The 22246-nt window shown below is 34.1% G+C and overlaps 1 protein-coding gene and 1 pseudogene across 2 annotated transcripts in view; one reads left to right on the forward strand and one right to left on the reverse strand.

Moving 5' to 3' along the window:
• Positions 1-22246, reverse strand: part of LOC147506704 (chaperonin CPN60-2, mitochondrial-like) — a 98573-nt gene that overhangs the window by 24633 nt on the left and 51694 nt on the right. The window lies entirely within an intron of this gene.
• Positions 4229-21650, forward strand: LOC147506706 (CLIP-associated protein-like; annotated as a pseudogene). Its single transcript, XR_015221165.1, has 15 exons — positions 4229-4246; positions 12209-12283; positions 12358-12426; positions 14158-14292; positions 14869-14967; positions 15049-15271; positions 15346-15468; positions 15632-17428; positions 17563-17664; positions 18625-18744; positions 18853-18927; positions 19002-19070; positions 19702-19770; positions 20659-20760; positions 21227-21650. The product of XR_015221165.1 is annotated as a CLIP-associated protein-like (transcript).

Consider the following 22246-nt stretch of genomic DNA (forward strand, 5'->3'; position numbering starts at 1 on the left):
TTTAAAACTCCAAACTGCCAGCAAAGCTCATGGACTCAGAGAACCATGAAACAAGTTGAAGAATCCAAACTTGAGTCCCTAAGCCAGCTAAAGAAGATATTTTGGTCAAACTAACCTAAATCAGCCCGAAAGTCAGGAGAAAACTTCAAACGGCGATATCTTCCGTCTCCTAACTCTGATTCAAGTATTTGACCAGCTAAAATGATCAGCGCAGAAAACTCTACATAACGATATCTAGCTTCCAAAAAATGGTCGTACAGTTTGGAATATGAAGATAAAGCCAATGCCTGTTACTATTTAGTCCAAGCCCATTACTATTCCCTAAAATATTTCTAGAATATTCCCTAGAATATTTTTAGAATATTCCTTGGGATATTATATTTTATTTGTAACCGTTAGATTTAGATTAGATGGATTGAATCTAGACCGTCAGAAAAACTATAAATAGAAGGGTCTAGTTTTAGTTTTTCTCATGGAATGGTTAGCATTCCATCAGTAGGAGTAAAGTAGTTTACTGCTTTCCTAGTGTAATGAATAATTTAATTTCCAGATTTTAATTAAAATATTTTTAATTCAGTTTTATTTTCTGTTAATTAGAATAACAATTTAGTTTATGTGATTTCGGAGTAGAAATTCTGCCCAAGTGAGGATTATATCCGTTATGGAGGGTGTTTCGATATCTATAATGATTAGGAACCGAGTAAGTTCACCCAAAGATGGGGTTCTGAATCGATTCCACGCGCTAATAACGCTCGTTCAGAGATGAAGAGTCGTTATTAGGGATAAAAAATTGAGACTAACTCTTTTAACGGAGATATGATTCGCTCAAACGGATTTTCTATATTCGAAATCAAAGTCTATTTTATTTAATTTTCATCAATTTCTCACCTAAATCCATTTTCACAAACATCACGTGATTGAATTAGTTATTGTTTATAAATAAACATTTGCAATTTTATTGAAATGCGAACGAAATGACAAACCCGACCGCTATTTTACAGACAGATCAGAGGCCACCTACAAGGTGTTGTAAAGTAATCCTTCAGTATCTATGTTGTTTACGTTATGAGTCTCATTCTTTTGCAATGTCTTCAACACAGGATGCATTACACAAAAATATTCATACCACCAATACTAAATCAATAGATAAAATACAATATCAACATAAATATAAACCTGTCAACATTAATAACTAGATAAATAAATGAGATGAAACAATAACTTAATAAATAAGACTTACCAGTATAATCCAAACAAAGCCGCACAAATTGCCTTTAGCTGCTTTAGTCTCAACTGTGAGGTCTAGTCAATGGTAAAGGTACGCTAAGATCGATTGACCCCAGTCATAATCCCACATCCTCTCTACGTTTAAGACAACGGCCATCCACTCGATACGGAAGAAACTATCAAAGTATCCAAATAGTACCGCAACAATAAAGTAAAAGAGGAAGGCACATACATATTATTCGATCGACTCAATGCCAATATGATAGTCTATCGTCTTCTCCTTTAGCCTATTCAAGTATCTCGAAGTAAACCAACTCACATTTATAGCTCCTCCCTTAAAGTGCTCAGCCAATAATCTCAAGAACACGTCTTCCTCATCATCTTCTACCATATCAAAATCTTGAAAGAAACTCATTGCAGTAGTAAAAACCTTCAAATTTTCATAAAAAGGAATGACATCTCCATAACCAGTAGGGATACCCGTGAGCATGGTGAAATCAAGAGGGGTAATCCCAAGCTCACCCCATGAGATATGGAATGTATGGCTGGGTAGATTTCCACCACCGCTCAACTATCCCAAACAACAATGCTTGATCATTTTGTCCCAAATTTGAATTTAAAAAGTTCTCAAATGGTGTGGCGGCTATAATGTTAGTAACCGTGACAAAATTAGGGTTCGTTTTTTATCTCAAACAACGCCACCATGATACGACATTTGAAAGTGCACAACGCACTTTCTATAGGTGTATTGCCTACATTCATATTACACGCAATACAACAAACTATTCAACACGATATAATTTCAACTCAAATTTTTTTAACACAATGCAACAAATTCAAACTAATTACACAACAACAAACTTGATATAAACTAACATAAATAATAATAATTAACATAAAAAAAATCTAAAACTTACTTGAGACGCCGCCACTCTATTTGCTACGTGTTGGGCGGATGTTGACGCTAATGGTGGGTGTTGGTCGATTTCACAATGTGGTGGAAAGTTAAACCCAAGTTCAATTTCATCCTCCTCGTCCACATTTTAAGTTGTTGATGATGATTCTTTTTGCCCTTTTTTTTTTTGAAATTTTGTAATTTCCAAACCATATTCTACGCTCTTGGTGTGGTGAGGCAGTTGGGGAATTATTAATTGGGAGGTGGAGAAGTCATTAGGAATTCAAGAAATTGAAAAAAATCGCAATGGAGGCGCAATGGAAGAAACTGAAAGTGGCCTGTTTCGCGTCTGTTATATTAGACTTACCAGACGGGATGTTTCATTCCGTCTCGTTATAAAATACCAGACGGGATGTTTCATTCCGTTTCGGGTAAAATATCAGATGAAATGTTACATTCCGTTTCGAACAAAATGCATCCAGACAGAATCAAACATCCCGTCTGAGATTCAAACTCACCTTTGCATTGGACAACCTCACTTTGCTTTTCACCAAAATGGTAGGAAACAAGGGAAATAGGAAACAAGTGAAAAACTCTCGCCTGCATTGGGAATGCTCTAAGTATTAGTTTCTTTGTTGCTTTGCTTTTATAAAATCTGCTAGTAAATGGTGGTTTTGCCCTTGCTATTAGCTTATCATGTTTTTGTGGTTGGACTTTGGTTCCAGACAATTCGTACAAAATATACACGCTTACAGACACACTCACACATGCTTAGTTGGTTTTTGAACCCAGGTCTGTGGTAAGAACTCCCACAAACTTGAGGTGGATGGTATCCTATTCATGAGTATCTTTAAAATGTAGGTGAGTTTTAGCGAAGTGTATTTTTGGCTCCTCTTTCACTTTAGCTAGAAACTAATAACCTAAGACAAAAAAAAACTGAAGTGACAACTTTACCCTTAAACTTAAAGTGAAAGTCATTTAATGAAGGGTACTTTTGCATTCACTTCAACAAAAGACAAACTGCAATATAAGGGTGCGTTTGTTATGAAGGAAAGACTATGGAAAAGAAAGAAAAATAGATGTGGTCCACCTTTTCCATAGTTTTTTGGCTGTTTGTTTGCCCCATAGAAAAGAATAGGTCATTCCATATGGAAACAAAACTAGGGAAACGAAAATGATTTTGTGTCCGTTCCTACCCTAAAAAAAAAATGAAAAGGAAAGGAAAAATAAACAAAAAAAAAAAAAAGGCCGAACCACTTCAAAAAAATCTCAATTGGGATAAACGCTATACTGTTGAAATCTCAAGCCACCACACCCTTTTTCTTCTCTTCTCATCTCTGACACCACTCAAACGCTATACTGTACTTTCTTCCTATCCTGTCTTTCTCTTTGTGGGATAAACATATTTTTTAAATCTACAATTTTTTTCTTATTATTAGTAATTAATTAACTTGATAGGACCAATCATTTCGATATCACAAACATTTTTATGTTAGTTAATATTATATATGTTGTTCTTAATATTTATATGTTAATTAATTGTATTAATATTAACTCCTTGGTAATATTATATGTTTATCTGTTAATTAATTGTAACTCTGTTGATCGACTGTCTTAGGAATATGGATGACTACGAAATAGCTGCAGTCTTTTGTGTAATTGCTGCATATTTTATGGATGACTACGATTAATTGTAACATAGTCATTAGTGCCCAAGATAAGATTTTATGTTCCTTTAATTTTGTGACAAATAATATAGTGTGTAAGCAGTTTTTGTTGGTTTAATTTCTGGTGTTGGTTCAGAAGATTCTTGAAAAATCGTGCTTGAGAATTTAGTCTCGGGGCTTGAATAAGATTTTTAGATCTGCGAGTCTGCTTTCCAATACAATTGGATTCATCTTGTTTTGATATTTGCACAATAAGTTACGACTGTTTTAGTACATAATGGTCAGCCTGGATTTTTCTGATGAAGTTCTGTGTTTGGTGGCGTTATGTGCATTTTCTGTTGGGAACCTCCTTTCATGGCCTGAAAGTTAGTTGTATACAATTTAGTTTAGTTTCATACCCAATTTACCTTGTACTAATCCGAGTTATACAAATAAAGTTATGACAGTTTTAGTGCAGGTAGGTCAAGCAAGATTTTTCTGACAAAGTTCTGTGTTTGGTGGCGTTCTGTGCATTTTCTGTTGGGAACCTCCTTTCATGGCCTAAAAGTTAGTTGTAGACAATTTAGTCCTGAAAGTTAGTTGTAGACAATTTAGTGTAGTTTCATACCCAATTTACCTTGTACTAATCCGAGTTATACAAATAAAGTTATGATAGTTTTAGTGTAGATTGGTTCAATATTTTTTTTTTGAAATCCAACAAATATTTTTTTATGTCGCAGGCAAACCCGAAAAGGAAGACCTATAAACGTAAGTAAATACCTAGGTTGTTGGAGTGGGTTGAAGTGTCATATAAGTGTCTATTATTATTGTTAGAAAATATTATATATGAGTTTGCAGGTGTCATACAAGTGTTTATACTCCTAAAATAGGGTAGTTTTTGTCAAATTTTTTTTCCGGTTCTATATGCTAAATTCATTTTAATTTACAAGTTTCATGTATATATCAACGAAATGAAAAAGGTCATGCCATTTGTTTTTTTTTTTTTTTTTTTTTTTTTTTTTTTTTCCAAGAGCAATGAGTTTTGGAGAAAAATGATAAGTAATATGGATGAATTATTCATGTTTACAACTTTCTTTTCCTTTCCACAGCTTTTGCATAACAAACAGGATTATTCTTTTCCTCAGTCTTACTTTCCTTTCCACAGTTTACCAAACAGACACTATACTTAAAACTCTTTCCATTCCATTCCATTCCTTTCCACAGTGGACCATTTTCTTTATTTCATTTCTTTTCCATTAGTAAAATTTTAACAAACACACCCTAAGACATCTCATTTTTAACTTTTCAACTTTACCCCTAATCTTCTACATAGTTTAGGTACTTTATCTGTGAGAAAGAGCATAGTTGTTACTTCTTTTTTTTCAAATTAAATTGGTTACAAAAAGTCTACTTCGATTTATTCTTTTTATCACTATAACTGTCTAATGTAGTCATTGTATGTTAATAACTTAATATATTAATATTTTTTGATAAAATTTAATTATCTATGCTAATATTTTAAAGGATAAAATGTTGTTATTGGTATAATTAAGTATGATGTTGAATTACTAAATGAGATATTTTGGGTTAAAAATAACAACACTTTTGTCAATGTGTTAAGACTTAAGATTAGCTAGTTAACTGTATATAAGAAAGAGGCAGGACATGCATGATCGCATAATACTAGTTTACAACGAAAGAACCCAAAGAAAGAAAAAGCAATGCATGCACGGAGATGAGATCGTATACAACAAAAAGACGAAAACGAAAACGAAAAGAAAGAAAAAAAAAATTGGCATCCCAGAAAGAGCCATTAAGCTGACCGATCAACTCCCAGGGAATCACCCTCCAAGCCACCCTTTTCCCTTACACTAATCCTCCTCCATCAACTCTCATAGCCACTCTCTCCCTCTTCCTCACTTTTGATCTCTTTGGAGCATTTAAAGTTGAGTCTACCCTCTTCCTCATAGTCTTCCAGGTCATCAAAATCTTGATTGTCTTCTGTTATGATCCCACCCACCTCCTCCTTCACCTGGCATTGATTCAACTGAGAAAACCTTTCTCTAACACTCAAACTTTATTATTCATCAACTATAACTATGGCCAAAGGCCTACAACTCAAATTTTAACTTTCTACAACTTCCAAAGTAGAAACCTAGTCTAAAACCAATTCTAATCAAAATAGAAACATTAAATTTGTAGTTAAAATAACCTCAAAAATAGAAACATTAAACTAGATTTTGGACTCGGGCATACGCCCGGTATCTATTAAATATTTTGTGTGCTGAAAAGGCTTTACAAAATGTCTCACACAAATTTTCGAATCGGAATATATTTTTATTAAAAATAAGTTGTAAATACATTAATGCCCAAATGATTATGGTGCATAAGTACTTGAAATTAAGGGATCAAATTAAGATAGCCTCTTACTTTGTGGTTTAGGATATTAATTAAGTAATTTTTAAATAGAATTATCTTAAACTCGATCTAATTTCAGATAATAGTTTTCTTAGATTTATGGTGATTTAGCGGCAAATTTTCGAATAAGAATATATTTTTATTGAAAATAAACCGAAATACATTAATGAGCAACGATTATAGTGCATAAGAACTTGGAAACTAAAGGATCAAATTGAGATAGCCTCTTCACATTGTGGTTTAGAATATTAATCCGTAATTTTTAAATGAAATTATCTTAAACTTGATCTAGCTTGTATAATAGTTTTATTAGATTTATGGTGATTTGCGGTAAATCATCACCATTCGGCTTACGTAATGTGTACAAATCACTAAAACAGATTGATTGTTTCCATATCCTCAAAGAATACACTACTCCCACTTGAAAAAGATTTATCACGTGAGGCGTGTCCTACTTAGCAGTGTCATTATATTAAATTATTCTAAAAAAATATTAGCAACTATGCATAGCTATGAGATATGAAAATTATATTAATTACTCATTGAAATTTCTTGACCACTCTCTATAAAAAGGAAGTACCAAATATTGATAAAACTCATCGATTTCTTTTTATTGTTAAGTTTAATAATAGAAGTTTGATTGAAGTTTTGTGAGAATGCCCAATATAACGAAGATAATATTGAAGCTACTTGAATAGCAAGGCATTCCCAATCACAATAAAAGAATTATAATAAATACTATTTAAAATGCAAAACTATATTTGTCGAGACATTTATTCCCCCTACATATAATACAAATATGTTTTAGGGTTATTAGTTCAATGCATTTGCATCAATTTTTTTTTTATTTTCCATTAATTATTCTTTGAAGTTAGTTTAATGTAGTACGTTGCATATAGTTTCCAATTTCTCATTAATTATTCTTTGAGGTTAATTCAATGCAGTTGCATCAAGTTTCCGATTTCCCGTTAATTATTATTTGAGGTTAGTTCAGTGCAATTGCATCCACTTATTTATGATTTTTCGTTAGTTATTCATTAAGGTTAATTCAGTACAGTTGCATCCAGTTTTCGATGTTTCGTTAATTAGTCTTTGAGATTAGTTCAGTGTATTTGCATCCAGATTCCAATCTCCCGTTAATTACTCTTTGAGGTTAGTTCAATACATCTGCATCCAGTTTCCGATTTTTCGTTAATTGCTTTTCTAAGTTAGTTCGATAGTTTACAATTTGTTTGCATACATGTAAGAGTCTGTTTTTATAAACTCACTTTTGTTTTGGGTTCCTAATTACTCATAATTACTAATGTGAGAAGGCTAAAAAAGTGGACATTTATGCTTTAAGGTCAGTGCGATGCAGTTACATACGACTTCCGATTTTTAGTTAACTGTTTTTTGATATTATTTCAATACATTTGCATCCAATTTCTAATTTCCCGTTAGTTAATTTCTTATTTAAGTTTAATGCAGTTGCATCCAGTTTTTGGTTTTCCGTTAATTATTCTTTGAGGTTAGTTCAATGCAGTTGCATCCAATTTCCGATTTTATGTTAATTGTTCTTTGAAGTTAGTTCAATGCATTTGTATCAAGTTTCTGATTTCCCTTTAATTATTTTTTGAGGTTAGTTTAATGCAGTTACATCAAATTTATAATTTCCCGTTAATTATTCATTTAGGTTAGTTCAGTGTAGTTTCATCCATTTTTCAATGTTTCGTTAATTAGTCTTTGAGATTAGTTCATTGCATTTTGATCCAGTTTCCGATTTCTTATTAATAACTCTTTAAGGTTAGTCTAATACATCTGCATCTAGTTTCTAATTATTTATGTTTTGAGGTTAGTTCGATACAATTATATCCGGTTTATGATTTCCCGTTAACTATTCTTTGAGGTTATTTCAATGCATTTGCATTTAATTTCCGATTTCCCACCAATTATACCAATTATTCTACCAATTATACCAATTATATCCGGTTTATGATTTTCCGTTAATTATTGTTTAAGGTTAGTTCAATGAGTTTGCATTCAGTTTCCGATTTCCGGTTAATTATTTTTTAAGATTAGTTCCACACATTTGCATTATGTTTCCAATTTATAATTAATTTTTCTTTGAGGTTAGTTCAATGCAGTTACATCTAGTTTCCGATTTTCCGTTAATTTAATCTTTGAGGGTTAGCTCAATGCATTTGCATCCAGTTTTCAATTTTCTGACAATTATTTTTTTATGTTAGTTTGATATATTTGCATCCAAGTTTTAATTTTCCGGTAATTATTATTTGAGGTTAGTTTAATGCAGTTCTATCCATATTCTGATTTTCTATTAATTACTTTTTAAGATTAGTTTAATGCTTGCATTTGCATCCAGTTTCTGATTTCCCGTTAAATATTATTTGATATTAGTTCGATGCATTTGCATCCAATTTTCGGTTCCCCATTAATTGTTACGTTTTTTTACGTTAGTTTCAATCAGTATTATATATATTTTAAAATATTTGTCATTATTGCTTTGCCGGTATTTTTTTTTTTAAATTTTCTATTATATATTTTGTGATGTTATTTTTTGTATAATAGGATATATTCGAAATAAGTCGGTGCTTTATCATAGACACTAAAATTGTATGATTTGTAATAGGGAATTAGTTTCTACAAATCACTTATTTTTTACCAATTTTTTTTATTTGATCAAATATATAATAATTAGAACACTAAAAGTGTTTGATTCGTAATAGGAAATTACTTTTTACAAATCACCTATTTTTTAGCAATTTTTTTTTATTTGATCAAATATATACGTATTAGAAATACACTCAAACTATCCAAAGAGGTTCAATGTACGTGGGATTATAGGCTATTAGAAAATACTATCTTTCATATTAAAGTGCCACATAAGATAAAGAAAAGGCTAACTCTCATATTAGAGTGCCACATAAGAAAGATAAAATCTTCCTTTAAAGGTCTCTGTTTTAGTATAGTTCAATGCAGTTGCATTCGGTTTTTGATTTTCTGCTAATTATTTTTTGAGTTAAGTTCAATGGATTTGCATCCAGTTTCCGGTTTCCCATTAATTATTATTTGACGTTTGTTTGATGTATTTGCATACCGTTTCCGATTTTCCGTTAAATATTTTGTAAAGATTTATATCCAACTTTTAATTTCCCATTAGTTATTCTCTGTCATTAGTTTAATGCAATTTGCATAAAGTTTCCAATTTCCTGTTAATTACTCATTGAGCTCAGTTATGTATTTGAATCCAGTTTCCGATTTTCTTATAATTATCCAATATGGTGTGTAATACCAACTTCTACTGATCCATCTATAGTGTCCTTGCAAACATGACATAAAAAGTAAATTATGCTTAATTTACTATGTGGGATCATCGAAGATTATCCAGTTCCCGATTTCCCGTTAATTATTCTTTAAATTATGCATGACTCATTATGTGGAATCTTCAAAGATTATCTACGAACGGGTGCTGTTATATTAATTATTCTGAAAAATATTTGCAAATATGCAAAACTATTATATATTGATATTATATTGATTACTCAACCAAATTTCTTATAACGTGAAAACCAAAACACAACTCGCCTTTGATAAAACCTTTCAACTTCATTTTGCTGTTTAATAATAGAAGTTTGATTGAAGTTTAATGAGATTGCCTAATAAGGAGAAGTTCATATATATTGAAGCTACTCGAATAGCAAGGCGTTCTCAATCATACAGAAAGACATAATATAAACACCATTTTAAATGCAAAACTATACTTATCGAGACATTCCCACAACATATAACCCAACTATGTTTTGAGGTTAGTTCAATGCATTTGTATCCAGTTTCTAATTTCCGTTATTTATATTTTGAGGAGGTTAGTTCAATCTGATTAGATCCAATTTTCAATTCCGTTATTTATTTTTGAGATCGGTTCAATGCGGTTGCATTTACGTTTTCGATTTCGTTAATTATTCTTTTCGGTTAGTTCAATACATTTGCATCCAATTTCCTGTTAGTTGTTCTTTGAGGTCAGTTCAATGCATTTGCATCCAATTTCTGATTTCCCGTTAATTATTCTGTGAGATTAGTTTAATGCACTTGCATCTAGTTTCCAATTTTTCGTTTATTATTTGATAAAGTTGCGTTTGCATATAGTTTCCGATTTCTCGTTAATTATTGTTTAAGGTTAGTTCAATGAATTTGCAACCAGTTTCCGATTTCCCGTTAATTATTTATTGAGGTTTTGCATCCAGTGTATTTTTTTAGATTATTTCAGTGCTGTTGCATCCGGTTTTCGATTTTCCGTTAATTATTTTTTAAGATTAGTTCCACGCATTTGTATTATGTTTCCAATTTATAATTTTTTTTTTAGGTTAGTTTAATGCAGTTGCATCTAGTTTCCGATTTCCCGTTAATTTAATCTTTGAGGGTTAGCTCAATGCATTTGCATCCAGTTTCTGATTTTCCGACAATTATTTTTTGATGTTAGTTTGATATATTTGCATCCAAGTTTTGATTTTCCGTTAATTATTCTTTGAGGTTAGTTTAATACAGTTGTATCCATATTCCAATTTTTTATTAATTACTTTTTAAGATTAGTTTAATGCTTGCATTTGCATTCAATTTCCGATTTTCTATTAATTATTATTTGAGGTTAGTTCGATACATTTGCATCAAGTTTTCGGTTCCCTATTAATTGTTTGTTGACGTTAGATTTATTCAGTATTATACATATTTTAAAATATTTGTCATTATTGTTTTGCCGTTATTATTTTTTTTTTCATTTTCTATTATATATTTTGTGATGTTATTTTTTGTATAATTGTTTTTAACTATGTTTTGAGGCCGTGTTAAGGATATATTTGAAATAAGTCAGTGATTTATCATAGGCACTAAAATTGTATGATTTGTAATAGGGAATTAGTTTCTGCAAATCACCTATTTTTTAGCAATTTTTTTAATTTGATCAAATATATAAAATCAGTAACACTAAAAAGTGTTTGATTCGTAATAGAAAATTATTTTCTACAAATCATTTATTTTTTAGCAATTTTTTTTATTTGATTAAATATATAAGAATTGGAAATACACTCAAACTCTACAAATATAATAATTAGAAATACACTCAAACTCTCCAAAGAAGTTCGATGTAGGTGGGATTGTAATTTATTAGAATATATTATCTTTCATATTGGATCACACATGGGATAGGAAAAAGTTTAACTCTCATATTAGAGTCTTGCCATGGGAGAGAAAAATTTTTTAAAAGTTTACGCTTTTAAGATATAGATAGTAGATTCATAGTTTAAATAACCCCAAAAATAGAAATAGCCTAAAATACTCGAAAACACTAATTAGATTCAATTCCTAAAAATCCCTAAAAATACTAATATTAATCCGTGAGCGGAGCGAACATTTTGGGAGAAGGGGGGGTTATGCAGACAAAAACCAACTTGGTTGGTTTCTGTCTGTCCTCATCTCTTCCTTCTGTTTTTTCTCTGTCTCTCTCACTCTCCCTTTTCCTCTCCCTCTCCTTCTCCATCCCCACTCCTCCATCTTCCTCTCCCACTCCGCTCACCCCCACTGCTTAGCAGTATACTAGTAGTAACTAATTTGGGAATGATTAACTCTAGGATGCATCAAGACATGAGCTACTCTACCTCTTGAATCCTGTCCAATAGAATCTTGATAGATGCTTGAAGGGGTTTTAGGTTTTCACCCAATACCATTGGGGTTCTTGTCTATCTCCAAGGATCATAATGGCTCTAAGGGAGTCAGATTATAGTCTGATGTTATCTATACTCTATACCATGTAAAATGCATTCTTTTAATCCAAGTTCATTACTGCTCATTTCTTGAACAAGAACATTCTTGTGTCTGGTAGCACCTTGAAAGGCAAACAAAACATCTGCATTAGAGTTATGTGTCTTCTTACCACACTTAAATCTGTCAACTTAAATTACTTGATCAGGTGTATTGAAAATGATTTGAACCATTTTTTCAACCAACAAACCTTTTTATCGTTTTCTCACTGTAGGCTTGCCATCTGTTGTGCTTATTATCGAAGGAGCTTCTGGGAGATTTTGAGGCATGTGCTGAGATGTTCATTCCAGTAAGTTCACCTTTTCTTGGACAAATTCTCTCTTTCTGCTATTGCTTCCACTGACATTATCATCTTACTTTCAGGTTCTTTTCAAGCTTGTCGTCATAACTGTACTTGTGATTGCTGAGTCTGCAGACAACTGCATAAAGACGGTACTACTAAATTGGTTCTATAATTTTCTAATTTCTTTTAATCTATATATATGCTATTTTTGATAAAATAATATTCATATTTCAGATGTTGCGTAACTGCAAAGGCGCTGCGGTGTCCCTCGAATTGCTGATTGTGCTAAAATGACCGCAATGCAGTGCTCCGTGCCAGGTATATTTATCTGTGCCTCTTGTTTCAGGTGGAAGTTTTTTTTTTAATAAATAAATTACATTTTATGCTGCAGGTGTTGTGACCATAGATGGAGACAGGGGGGGGGGGGGCGGAGGTCGCCCCCCTTAAAGGTTTTGAAGAACCATTATGTTCTATATATTATCAGTATGAAAATTTATGAATGCATAGAGGTTCACCCCCCTTCAAAATAAGTTTTACTACCGCCCTCTCAAATTTTTTGACTATGTTTTTTAAACGTGAAGCCACATCATAGTCTTCTTATAATAGGTGTAGGAGCATCATATCAAACGCCAATGTTTTATCATTAATCTACCCTTAGAGAGTATAAAGGGACGAGACCGATAATAGAAATAAGTCAAGTAACACACAATTAAGTCGAGCAGAAAATCCTTGCAAAGTCACGGCTTACTTGCTCTCTCTAAATATCAAAAAATAAAGCCTTATTAGAGCATGCCCAATGCAAGCAATTTTTTTTCACCTCCACATAGGACTATATCCCCTCTATTTCCCCTCTTTGCTACTTTGTGGTGAAAAACAAGAAAATGTTGTCCAATGCAGAGGTGACTTTAAACCTCGGACGGAATGTTTGATTCCATCTGAATGTAAAAATCGAAAAAATGCACCGGACGGAATGAAACATCCCGTCCGAAATTTTAAAAAAAAATCGAAAAAAGTCGAAAAAACAGACAGGACGGAATGTTTCATTTCGTAAAAAAAAACCGAAAAATTTAAAAAAACACACGAGACAGAATAAAACATTCCGTCCGAAGCTCACAACTCAGTGAAAATCTCGGTAACAACTGCTACTCTCGTTGTGACTTAGTTAGAAGTCACCAACTTTGTCACCCTTGCGTTGGGCAAGGGTTTTTTGCTCTAAAGGGGTGAAAACTCTCAATTTCCCATCATACTCACTTGCATTGGGAATGCTCTTATACCATTTATTTATACACTTTTTTTTAATAAGGTCCTATTCTGTTTTTACTCTTCACTTTACCTTTCTGAGTTTTGAAAAAAAAAAGGGAGAAATCGCTCATTTTAATCCTTCCATAACTTTTTAAACCAATTTATTTCAATTCACAGTAAGGATTTGCCAATTCTGATGGAAATGGTGTTAGAAGAAGATGTAAGCATTTTAAAACCTTAATATTAAACTATTTTTTTCAATTCAACGATTTGGCTGAGATTTTTGGAGACGAAAAAGCTCAGAGTGCACATAATATATGGAACATACCTCTTAAAATAGTCTATATAAATGACTGTGGGGAGCTTAAAAAATGTCCAATTCTTTGTTTTCTCCTAGTCCGCCTTGATTGTTCCTTTTCGAGATCCATGTGGTATATTCATAATTTGAATGCTTTACTTCATCTACTAATACGTTTTGTTATATATCCCTTGTTAATTACATGGTCAAAGTGATAAACACGCTTCATGCTATTTCATTTTCTAAAATAGTATAACCACTCCCCCCAGGTCAGATTTCTGGCTTCGTTAAGCCGTTCATGTATTTTGACTATGTGTATATACTCGCCCCCCTAGGTTAGATTCCTAGCTCCGTTCCTGGTTGTGACTATGCACTTCTGATACTCGAGTACTGGGCAGATGCACCAGAAATACAACGAGCGGCAGATCTTTATGAAGATCTAATAAAGTGCTGTGTAGCAGATGCAATGAGTGAGGTATTATTTTTTTGGTTGATGGGTTATGACTACAATTTTATATGAGAATTTTGAATTCTAACTAAGACTATCGGAGTGTGTCTTAGGGAGAGACGAATGCACATGCAGTTGAATAGGATTTTATATATCTTTCAATGTCATAAATCCACGTTTTGTGGAAATGAGTGTGCACATTATGTACACGACTTGGTTAAGAGAACCAAGTTTGTTAACACCTTTAAATTTTGGTCTTAAAGCTTTTCATTCATTTTATATTTCCCTTTTGCATGTGGGTCTTTTTTGAACACGTTTTCTGCTGATAAATTAGTTAGAAATAAAGATCCTGATGATTTAATGTGAATTCAACCTACGTAAAATAAGTAAAGACAAGTATTTTGGTTTACAGTTGATTGTTTTTGCTTCCTTGGCATTTAGCTATTGACTTAATTACACATTTAAAAATTTGAATTACATCTTCTTTTACGGTAGAAAATATCCCAATGAATAATTTATTTGTGGCAATTACTTACTACTGGGGAAAGTAGATATTTTAGTTTGCCAGTTAATATAAACCTAGTGGGAAATGAAACTTTGCAGGTGCGATCAACTGCGAGAACTTGTTATCGGATGTTTACAAAAACTTGGCCAGAACGTTCCAGGCGTCTATTCTCATCTTTTGATCCTGGCATTCAAAGGGTATTTGTTTCCATCTATTCATGGGATCCCTTATTGATGATATAAAAACTTAGTGCTTGATGTTGATGCATTTCCGTATAGGTTATAAATGAAGAAGAAGGTGGTGTCCACAGGAGATATGCTTCTCCTTCACTTCGTGATAGAGGGGTGCAATCATTGCGTACTCCATCCCAAACACCTTCTTCTAATGTACCTGGGTACGGAACTTCTGCAATTGTTGCAATGGACAGGAGTGCAACTCTACCCTCAGGAACACCTCTCTCTTCTGGTCTTGTTTTATCGAAAGCAAAATCTTTAGGAAAAGGTATGGAGAGAAGTCTTGAAAGTATCTTTAGGAAAAGGTACGGAGAGAAGTCTTGAAAGTATCTTTAGGAAAAGGTACGGAGAGAAGTCTTGAAAGTGTGCTGCATGCAAGTAAACAAAAAGTTAGTGCTATTGAAAGCATGCTGAGAGGTTTGGATATCTCTGACAAGCCTTTGCGATCGACTAGCTTGGACCTTGGTACGGAATGTTTCAGCTCAACTACATACTTAATATTACACTGTAATTATTCATTCTGAATAAGTTTATCCATACAGAACTTTATTTTAACAATTTACTGCATTATGGATTTGTTAACCATTTCTTTAATGTCTAAGCTTTAATCACTGTTCCCCTAGTGCAGGAGTTGACACTCCATCAGCTCGTGATCCACCATTTTCTCTTGCTGTTCCTTCTTCAAGTCATCGCATGGATTCAGTATTGGTAGATTCAACTGCCTCCAATATTTCTACAGGTAGTAGTCAGAGCAGTGGTTTAATAACATCCGATCTTATCAGTGCTCAGGTTCATGCTTCCAAAGATCCCAGCAAGTTTTCCTACCGCAGCAGCCTGTCAACTGAGCCTTTTTCATCATATACTACCAAGAGAACTTCTGAGAGACTGCAGGATGGGAGTCACATTGAAGAAAATACTGATATGAGGATCAACAGAAGATATTTAAACACACATATGGATAGGCAGTATCTAGACACACCTTATAAAGATCCCTGAAACAGGGATTCACAAAACAATTTTATCCCCAATTTCCAGAGGCCGCTTTTGAGAAAACATGTAACTGGACGGGTATCTGCTAACAATAGAAATAGTTTTGATGATAGCCAACTTGCAGTTGGTGAAATGCCAAGTTACATGGAGGGTCCAGTGTCTCTTAATGATGCTTTGATGGAGGGTTTGAGCTCTAGTTCTGACTGGTCTGCCAGAGTTTCTGCTTTTAATTATCTCCGGACTTTGCTGCAGCAAGGACCAAAAGGTGTCCAAGAAATTACAGAGTTTCGAGAAGGTTATGAAGTTGTTTTTCAAACACTTAGATGATCCTCACCATAAAGTTGCACAGGCAGCTCTTTCAACACTTGCCGAGAGGATTCCTTCTTGCAGAAAGCCTTTTGAAAGTTATATCGAAAGGATCCTGCCTCATGTTTTTTCAAAGTTAATCGACCAAAAAGAGTTAGTTCGCTAGTCTTGCTCAACAACTCTAGAAACTGTGAGTAAGACCTATGGTATAGATTCTCTCCTTCCTGCTTTGCTTCGTTCTCTTGATGAGCAACGTTCACCAAAGGCGAAGTTGGCTGTTATTGAGTTTGCTATCAACTCATTCAACAAGAACTCAATAAATTCTGAACGTTCTGGTAACAGTGGCATCCTGAAATTGTGGCTTGCTAAGTGGGCACCTTTGGTCCATGACAAGAATACAAAACTGAAGGAAGCAGCTATAACGAGTATCATAGCGGTTTATTCCCATTTCGATTCAGCATCTGTCCTGAATTTCATTCTTAGTCTGTCAGTTGAAGAACAAAATTCGTTGAGGCGAGCGCTTAAACAGTTCACGCCTTGTATAGAGGTCGACCTCATGAACTTTTTGCAGAACAGAAGAGAGCGACATCATTCTAAATCTTTTTTCGACCAGTCTGATGTTGTAGGAACTTCTTCAGAAGAAGGATATACAGGAGCATCAAAGAAAAGTCAAATTTTCGGAAGGTATTCTGCTGGTTCTGTCGATAGTGAAGGTGGAAGGAAGTGGAATTCCATGCAGGAATCGACTCTGATCACAGGCTCTATTGGGCATGAAGGTTCAGATGATACTCGGGATCAGTTATATCAGGGTCTTGATTCTAGTTTTTATCCAGAGGTTGTTACTTCCAAAAGCATGGATCTGACATCAAATGTGAATGGTGTGGTTGAAAATATGGGATTGTGGACGACCCATCTGGAAAATACTGATCCAGTCATGGGTTTAGAGAGTTCATTATCAACTCCAAGACTAGACGTTAATGGAATGGGGAGCTCTGGTCATGGAGAAGTTCCAGTATTAACGCTTGGTAACGGAAGTTCAGAACTGGACCTTAATCATGAGAATCTAACAGTTACCAAGACCAGTTCCACTCCAGACGTAGGGACTAGCATCCCTCAAATTCTGCATCAGGTAAGACCTGAAAATATCAAGCTAGAAATATATTCTTAGAGAAATGCTATTTGCTCATGTACATGAGAATATGTGAAACTCATCACTTGTTTGGAAAACTCCTTTCTGAAATCATGTTTTGTATTTATGTGCAGATTTGCAATGGCAGCGATGAGAATGAAAGTGTTAGCAAGCGTGTTGCAGTTCAGCAGCTGATTGATCTTTCAGTGGCTAATGATCAATTAGTCTGGAGCAAGGTACCATTTCCTTGCATTCAAGCACTGTTCTGATTTTATGGTAGTTCTTTTTTATTACCAGGCTACGCAAATCTTCTATTCAATGTATTTTTCTCCTGTTTCGGTTCTTTCTTTCTTTTTCATCCGAAATCTTCAGTGCTTGAGTTCATTACTTCTGTTTTCCTCTTCATAATCTCCATAGGTAGAATTGAATCCTGTGTAGAAGATAGATATTCACTCGTCATGTGTCTGTTGTTGGTGTTTAGAGGAATTTACTTCATTGTGTTACCAGTCCAAGATTGATATCCCCATTCCAAATACCTAACGAATTCTGCTCCAGAATCAATATCTTTGAAGCTTCTTATGACTGGCAAGGTATTATTGAGCAATTTAATGCTACGTGATTCCACTTATCTAGAATGTAGGAACTGGGGGGGGGGTGGTGGTTGTGTAAAATAGATTGCTTGTGGGGAAGGAGCTACAAGAGTAATCAACCCTCATAAAGACTTACCTCATAGAAGATTCAACTTGCAACATAATTGTATCACAGTTACACACATGATCATGAAACCTCATCTCCTTAAGGACGGATATAAAAACATATTGGTACATGATTACATTACAGTTGAAACAATATAATATGTGTGTACAGCGTCTTAAGAGGTTCTTAAATGCATTGGTTGTCAACATTACCCTTTTAATGCTATAGAGACGTATCAAATAGTAGGAACTTATATTATTTAGAAGTGTCGGTTTATGATGGTTCTGGAACTTAGATACGGATTACATAGACTCTTAAGTGTCCAGCTCTCAAGTTCTTCTGGAATCTCTAGAATTTTCTCGTATTCCTTCTCTTTTGGTTATCATTAATTTTTCTTCGGAGTCCATGGTTTTTCAAGAGCAACAAATATTCTTTGTGACCTGAACGTACTTATCAGCACATACTATTTAATCATTACATTTCTTACTAATATTATTTAGGCCGTCTGTGGGCAGTATTTCAACCAGATTCTCACAGTTGTATTGGAGGTGCTGGATGATCCTGATTCCTCGATCAGAGAACTTGCACTTTCATTGTTAGTTGAAATGCTCACCAATCAGGTCTGTTGTTTTTTCCAGATCCGGTGCTGGATTAATTATGTTCATTTGCAAAAGTTGTTTTCACAAGACTATTAATCCTAAATATACTGTTATTCTTGATACTTTCAGAAAGATTCCATGGACAATTCTGTTGAGGTTGTGCTAGAAAAATTACTTCATGTTAACAAGGATATGGTAGCCAAGGTATGTTTTTCCTGGGATACTTCCCTATGATTTTAATACTTAAATCATACTTTGACAAATCTCTTTTTGTTCAGGTTTCTAGTGAAGCAGAGCGATGTTTGACCATTGTATTATGTCAGTATGATCCATTCAGATGTTTAACTGTAAGTCAATTGAGAAAAATTATGTTGTATACAAGTTTTTTAATATTTGTGTTGATTCCGTTTGTCATATATATGTATGTCTGAATGTAGCCTCTGATCACTGAATGCTGAACAGAAGGGCGGTTGCACGCCTTCGTTCATTATGCAAAGGACTCAATGTAGATACCCAAAAATGCTTGCAGCACAGTGTGTGTAACAAGTCCTTAAATACCTGTTGCAGTGTGTGTTTACACACTAGTGGTTGCCAGTGCTCACGTCAGTCCCAGCCGACCCGATAGGTCAAATCATATTTTCTACAACCCTTGTGCCTCCAGGGCATGCTTTTGTGCTTTTAAACACATCACATGCCTTTTAGAAATAAACAAAATTGTTGTTTTGAATTTGTTATTTGATAGATCTCGTGGATCACAAGTTATGACCTTAAATTAATCTGAAAAGTACATAATTTCTGTCACATGCCAATGCCTCTGTGTATACACACTATCCCTCAATTTCACTTTTGTAGTATCAAGCTTTTCAGTTTTCCCCTCATATAATATATTTGTTTTCGTTTACTGCTTACAGTGTGCCTTTGCCTTTGTTTGATAAATTTTTCCTTTGCTCCAATTTACCCTTTTTATTAACTTTGCAGGTTATTGTTCCTTTATTAGTAAGCGAAGATGAGAAGACTCTTGTGACTTGTATCAATTGTTTGACAAAGGTATTTATATGAGAGATCGTTAGAGTATGTTGCCGTGTTGTTTTGGTTATTTGATTCAATTTACTATAAAGTTAGATGTGACAAAGGGCCTTATTTTGTAGAGATTGCACAGACTCACACACCAAAAGTCCTATCACTTTTACTGATAAAGAAAAAGTCCTATCACTTTAAGGACTTCATCCAAGAATCACATACAACTTACTCATAAAACTTTGCTCCCTCTCTCTTTTTGGCTGATTGGTTCAGTTAATTATATGAGTTAATGCTTAAAAAATGCAATAACGTCTAACGTTGACTTCACATACATGCATATCACGTGATATGCACTGTCAGACGATACTTGCTGCATTATTGTTTAGCTTAGAGCTTTTTTTTGGATGGGCAAACCTGTTTTAAATGAGATCAGTAACTCTGGTATCATCATCCAAAGGTTTCTTTGTACTTACAATTTTGCAATTGGTAGCAGTAACAAAGCTTAGTTTTTCTCCACTTTACATGTACTAGTCGTCCCATCACTAGCATTACCACACTAAGGAAATTTAGCTTCCTTACTTCATAAATGGATAACTTTTTCAATTTGAAGTCATGGATAAATCCCAAGTGGTTGAGTGCAAGCAGGCCGTGATGGACGACCTTAGAGATAGACCGACTGTATTGCCATAATCTTGTCAGGGAAAAATGGTATGGTGTCATAGCTTCTTCAGCATGATGACTTTGGTGTTTATCTTATAGTGCTTTGGCAGTTGATGAGTTAATGTCGCAACTTAATTCAGATATCGTTAGATCCTGATCCAATTGTTCTAGCTCGAGTTTTGGAGTCGGAGAAACTTTTCAGCATTTGGTTTGTGATATTGCTATTTTTCTGTTTTCTTTTGACATGTTTTTCAGTTAGTTGGCCGACTCTCACAGGAAGAACTTATGGCACAATTGTCTTCGTTTCTGCCTGCTCTTTTTGATGCTTTTGGAAATCAGAGTGCAGATGTTCGTAAGGTACTCGTTCTCATTGATTTGTAACATTTTGCTTAATATGGGGAAGTGTTTAGCGAGTTCATTTTGTTCAATGCACATTCGAGGACAGAGACAAAAACCCATAAAGAGTGGGAAGTGACTCTTCATTTACTTAATCTTGAAATGTGATTGGACCTTAGCCTCTTCTGTTAAGATTTAAGGTCATAGTTTAATGAGAATGGATCACTTGATCCCAGAACCAGATCTAACCTTCTTTAAGATAACACAACATTTGCCCTTCAAATGGGGACTTCCTGATACCAGGAGTTTCCTGTGAGGTGTGCTATGTCATTTCCTAGATGTATAGATAAGAATTACCTGTGTTGTCAGTTTACTTGAGTTTTGAGTTCTGTTATTGAATTTTAGACACATGGAAGTGTTGGTCCTTTGCATATCTGTTGTCTTATTATCTGTTATCTTGATTTTTTTAAACTTTTGCATGGCACAGACTGTGGTTTTTTGTCTTGTCGACATCTACATCATGCTTGGGAAGTCATTCCTACCATATTTGGAAGGGCTTAACAGTACGCAGCTGCGATTGGTGACTATTTATGCCAACCGGATTTCACAAGCCAGGTCAGGCACCACAATAGATGCTAATCATGGATAGAGGCTTTGATCTGGTTTTGTTCTTTTGTTTATTCCTTTGTTGTGTATTTTGTATGGTGTGAAATGTGTGATTTTAGATGGGGTGATTGGTTTCTATTGTGATTTCGGTTTGTTGGCAGTGAAGTGAAGTTATGAAAGTGTACCATTATAAGCCCATTTGTCGAGTGTGGGGTGTTTATGTTTGAAAATATCATCTGTAACAAATCCAAACAATATCCCATTTCGGGTGATATGAATGAAATTTGATTTGATTTTTTCATTTCTATTATTTCTGGCTACTAAGGTTAAAATACAGTGGTACTTTTCCCAGCAGACCAGAGTTGCCACTTCACTTGTGACGTATTGCCTTACTCTGATGTTCTTTCATCTGTTGCATGGAACTTCATGAAAGTAAAAGGGGACTCTTGCCTCTGGGGTACTTGATTAAATTTTTGAGAAATGCCAGGTGATGTGAATTAGATATAGGGGAACAATCCGCTTTCCTGTTTCCTGGAGATTTAAGTGAGAGGTACATAGTCAACTCAAGTAACACAGAAGTTCAAACTCAACTTGCTGAAAATGTAGGGACTGGTTTCAACTTCACTTTCAAGAATTCATGGAATAAGGAATTTCAGCCTTTGTTGCTTAATGAATCAAGCCAGTGGACAGCTATGTTTGATGGATTCTCTGCTTTGAATAGAACCATCTTTGTTTTGGCGGCTTTTATTTAAGGGGCTGATAACTGTACTATACTCTACACTATCTTTTTTTTCGATAATATACTCTACACTATCTTGTGCTAAAGGACAGTATGCAAAAGAAAATAAACTGATACAACAGCTTGATATGTTGCACGATTCTGTCGTTTGACTTCTTACAG

The sequence above is a fragment of the Coptis chinensis genome, chromosome 4 (assembly GCF_015680905.1).
Source record: "Coptis chinensis isolate HL-2020 chromosome 4, ASM1568090v1, whole genome shotgun sequence".
Classification (NCBI taxonomy): Eukaryota; Viridiplantae; Streptophyta; class Magnoliopsida; order Ranunculales; family Ranunculaceae; genus Coptis; species Coptis chinensis.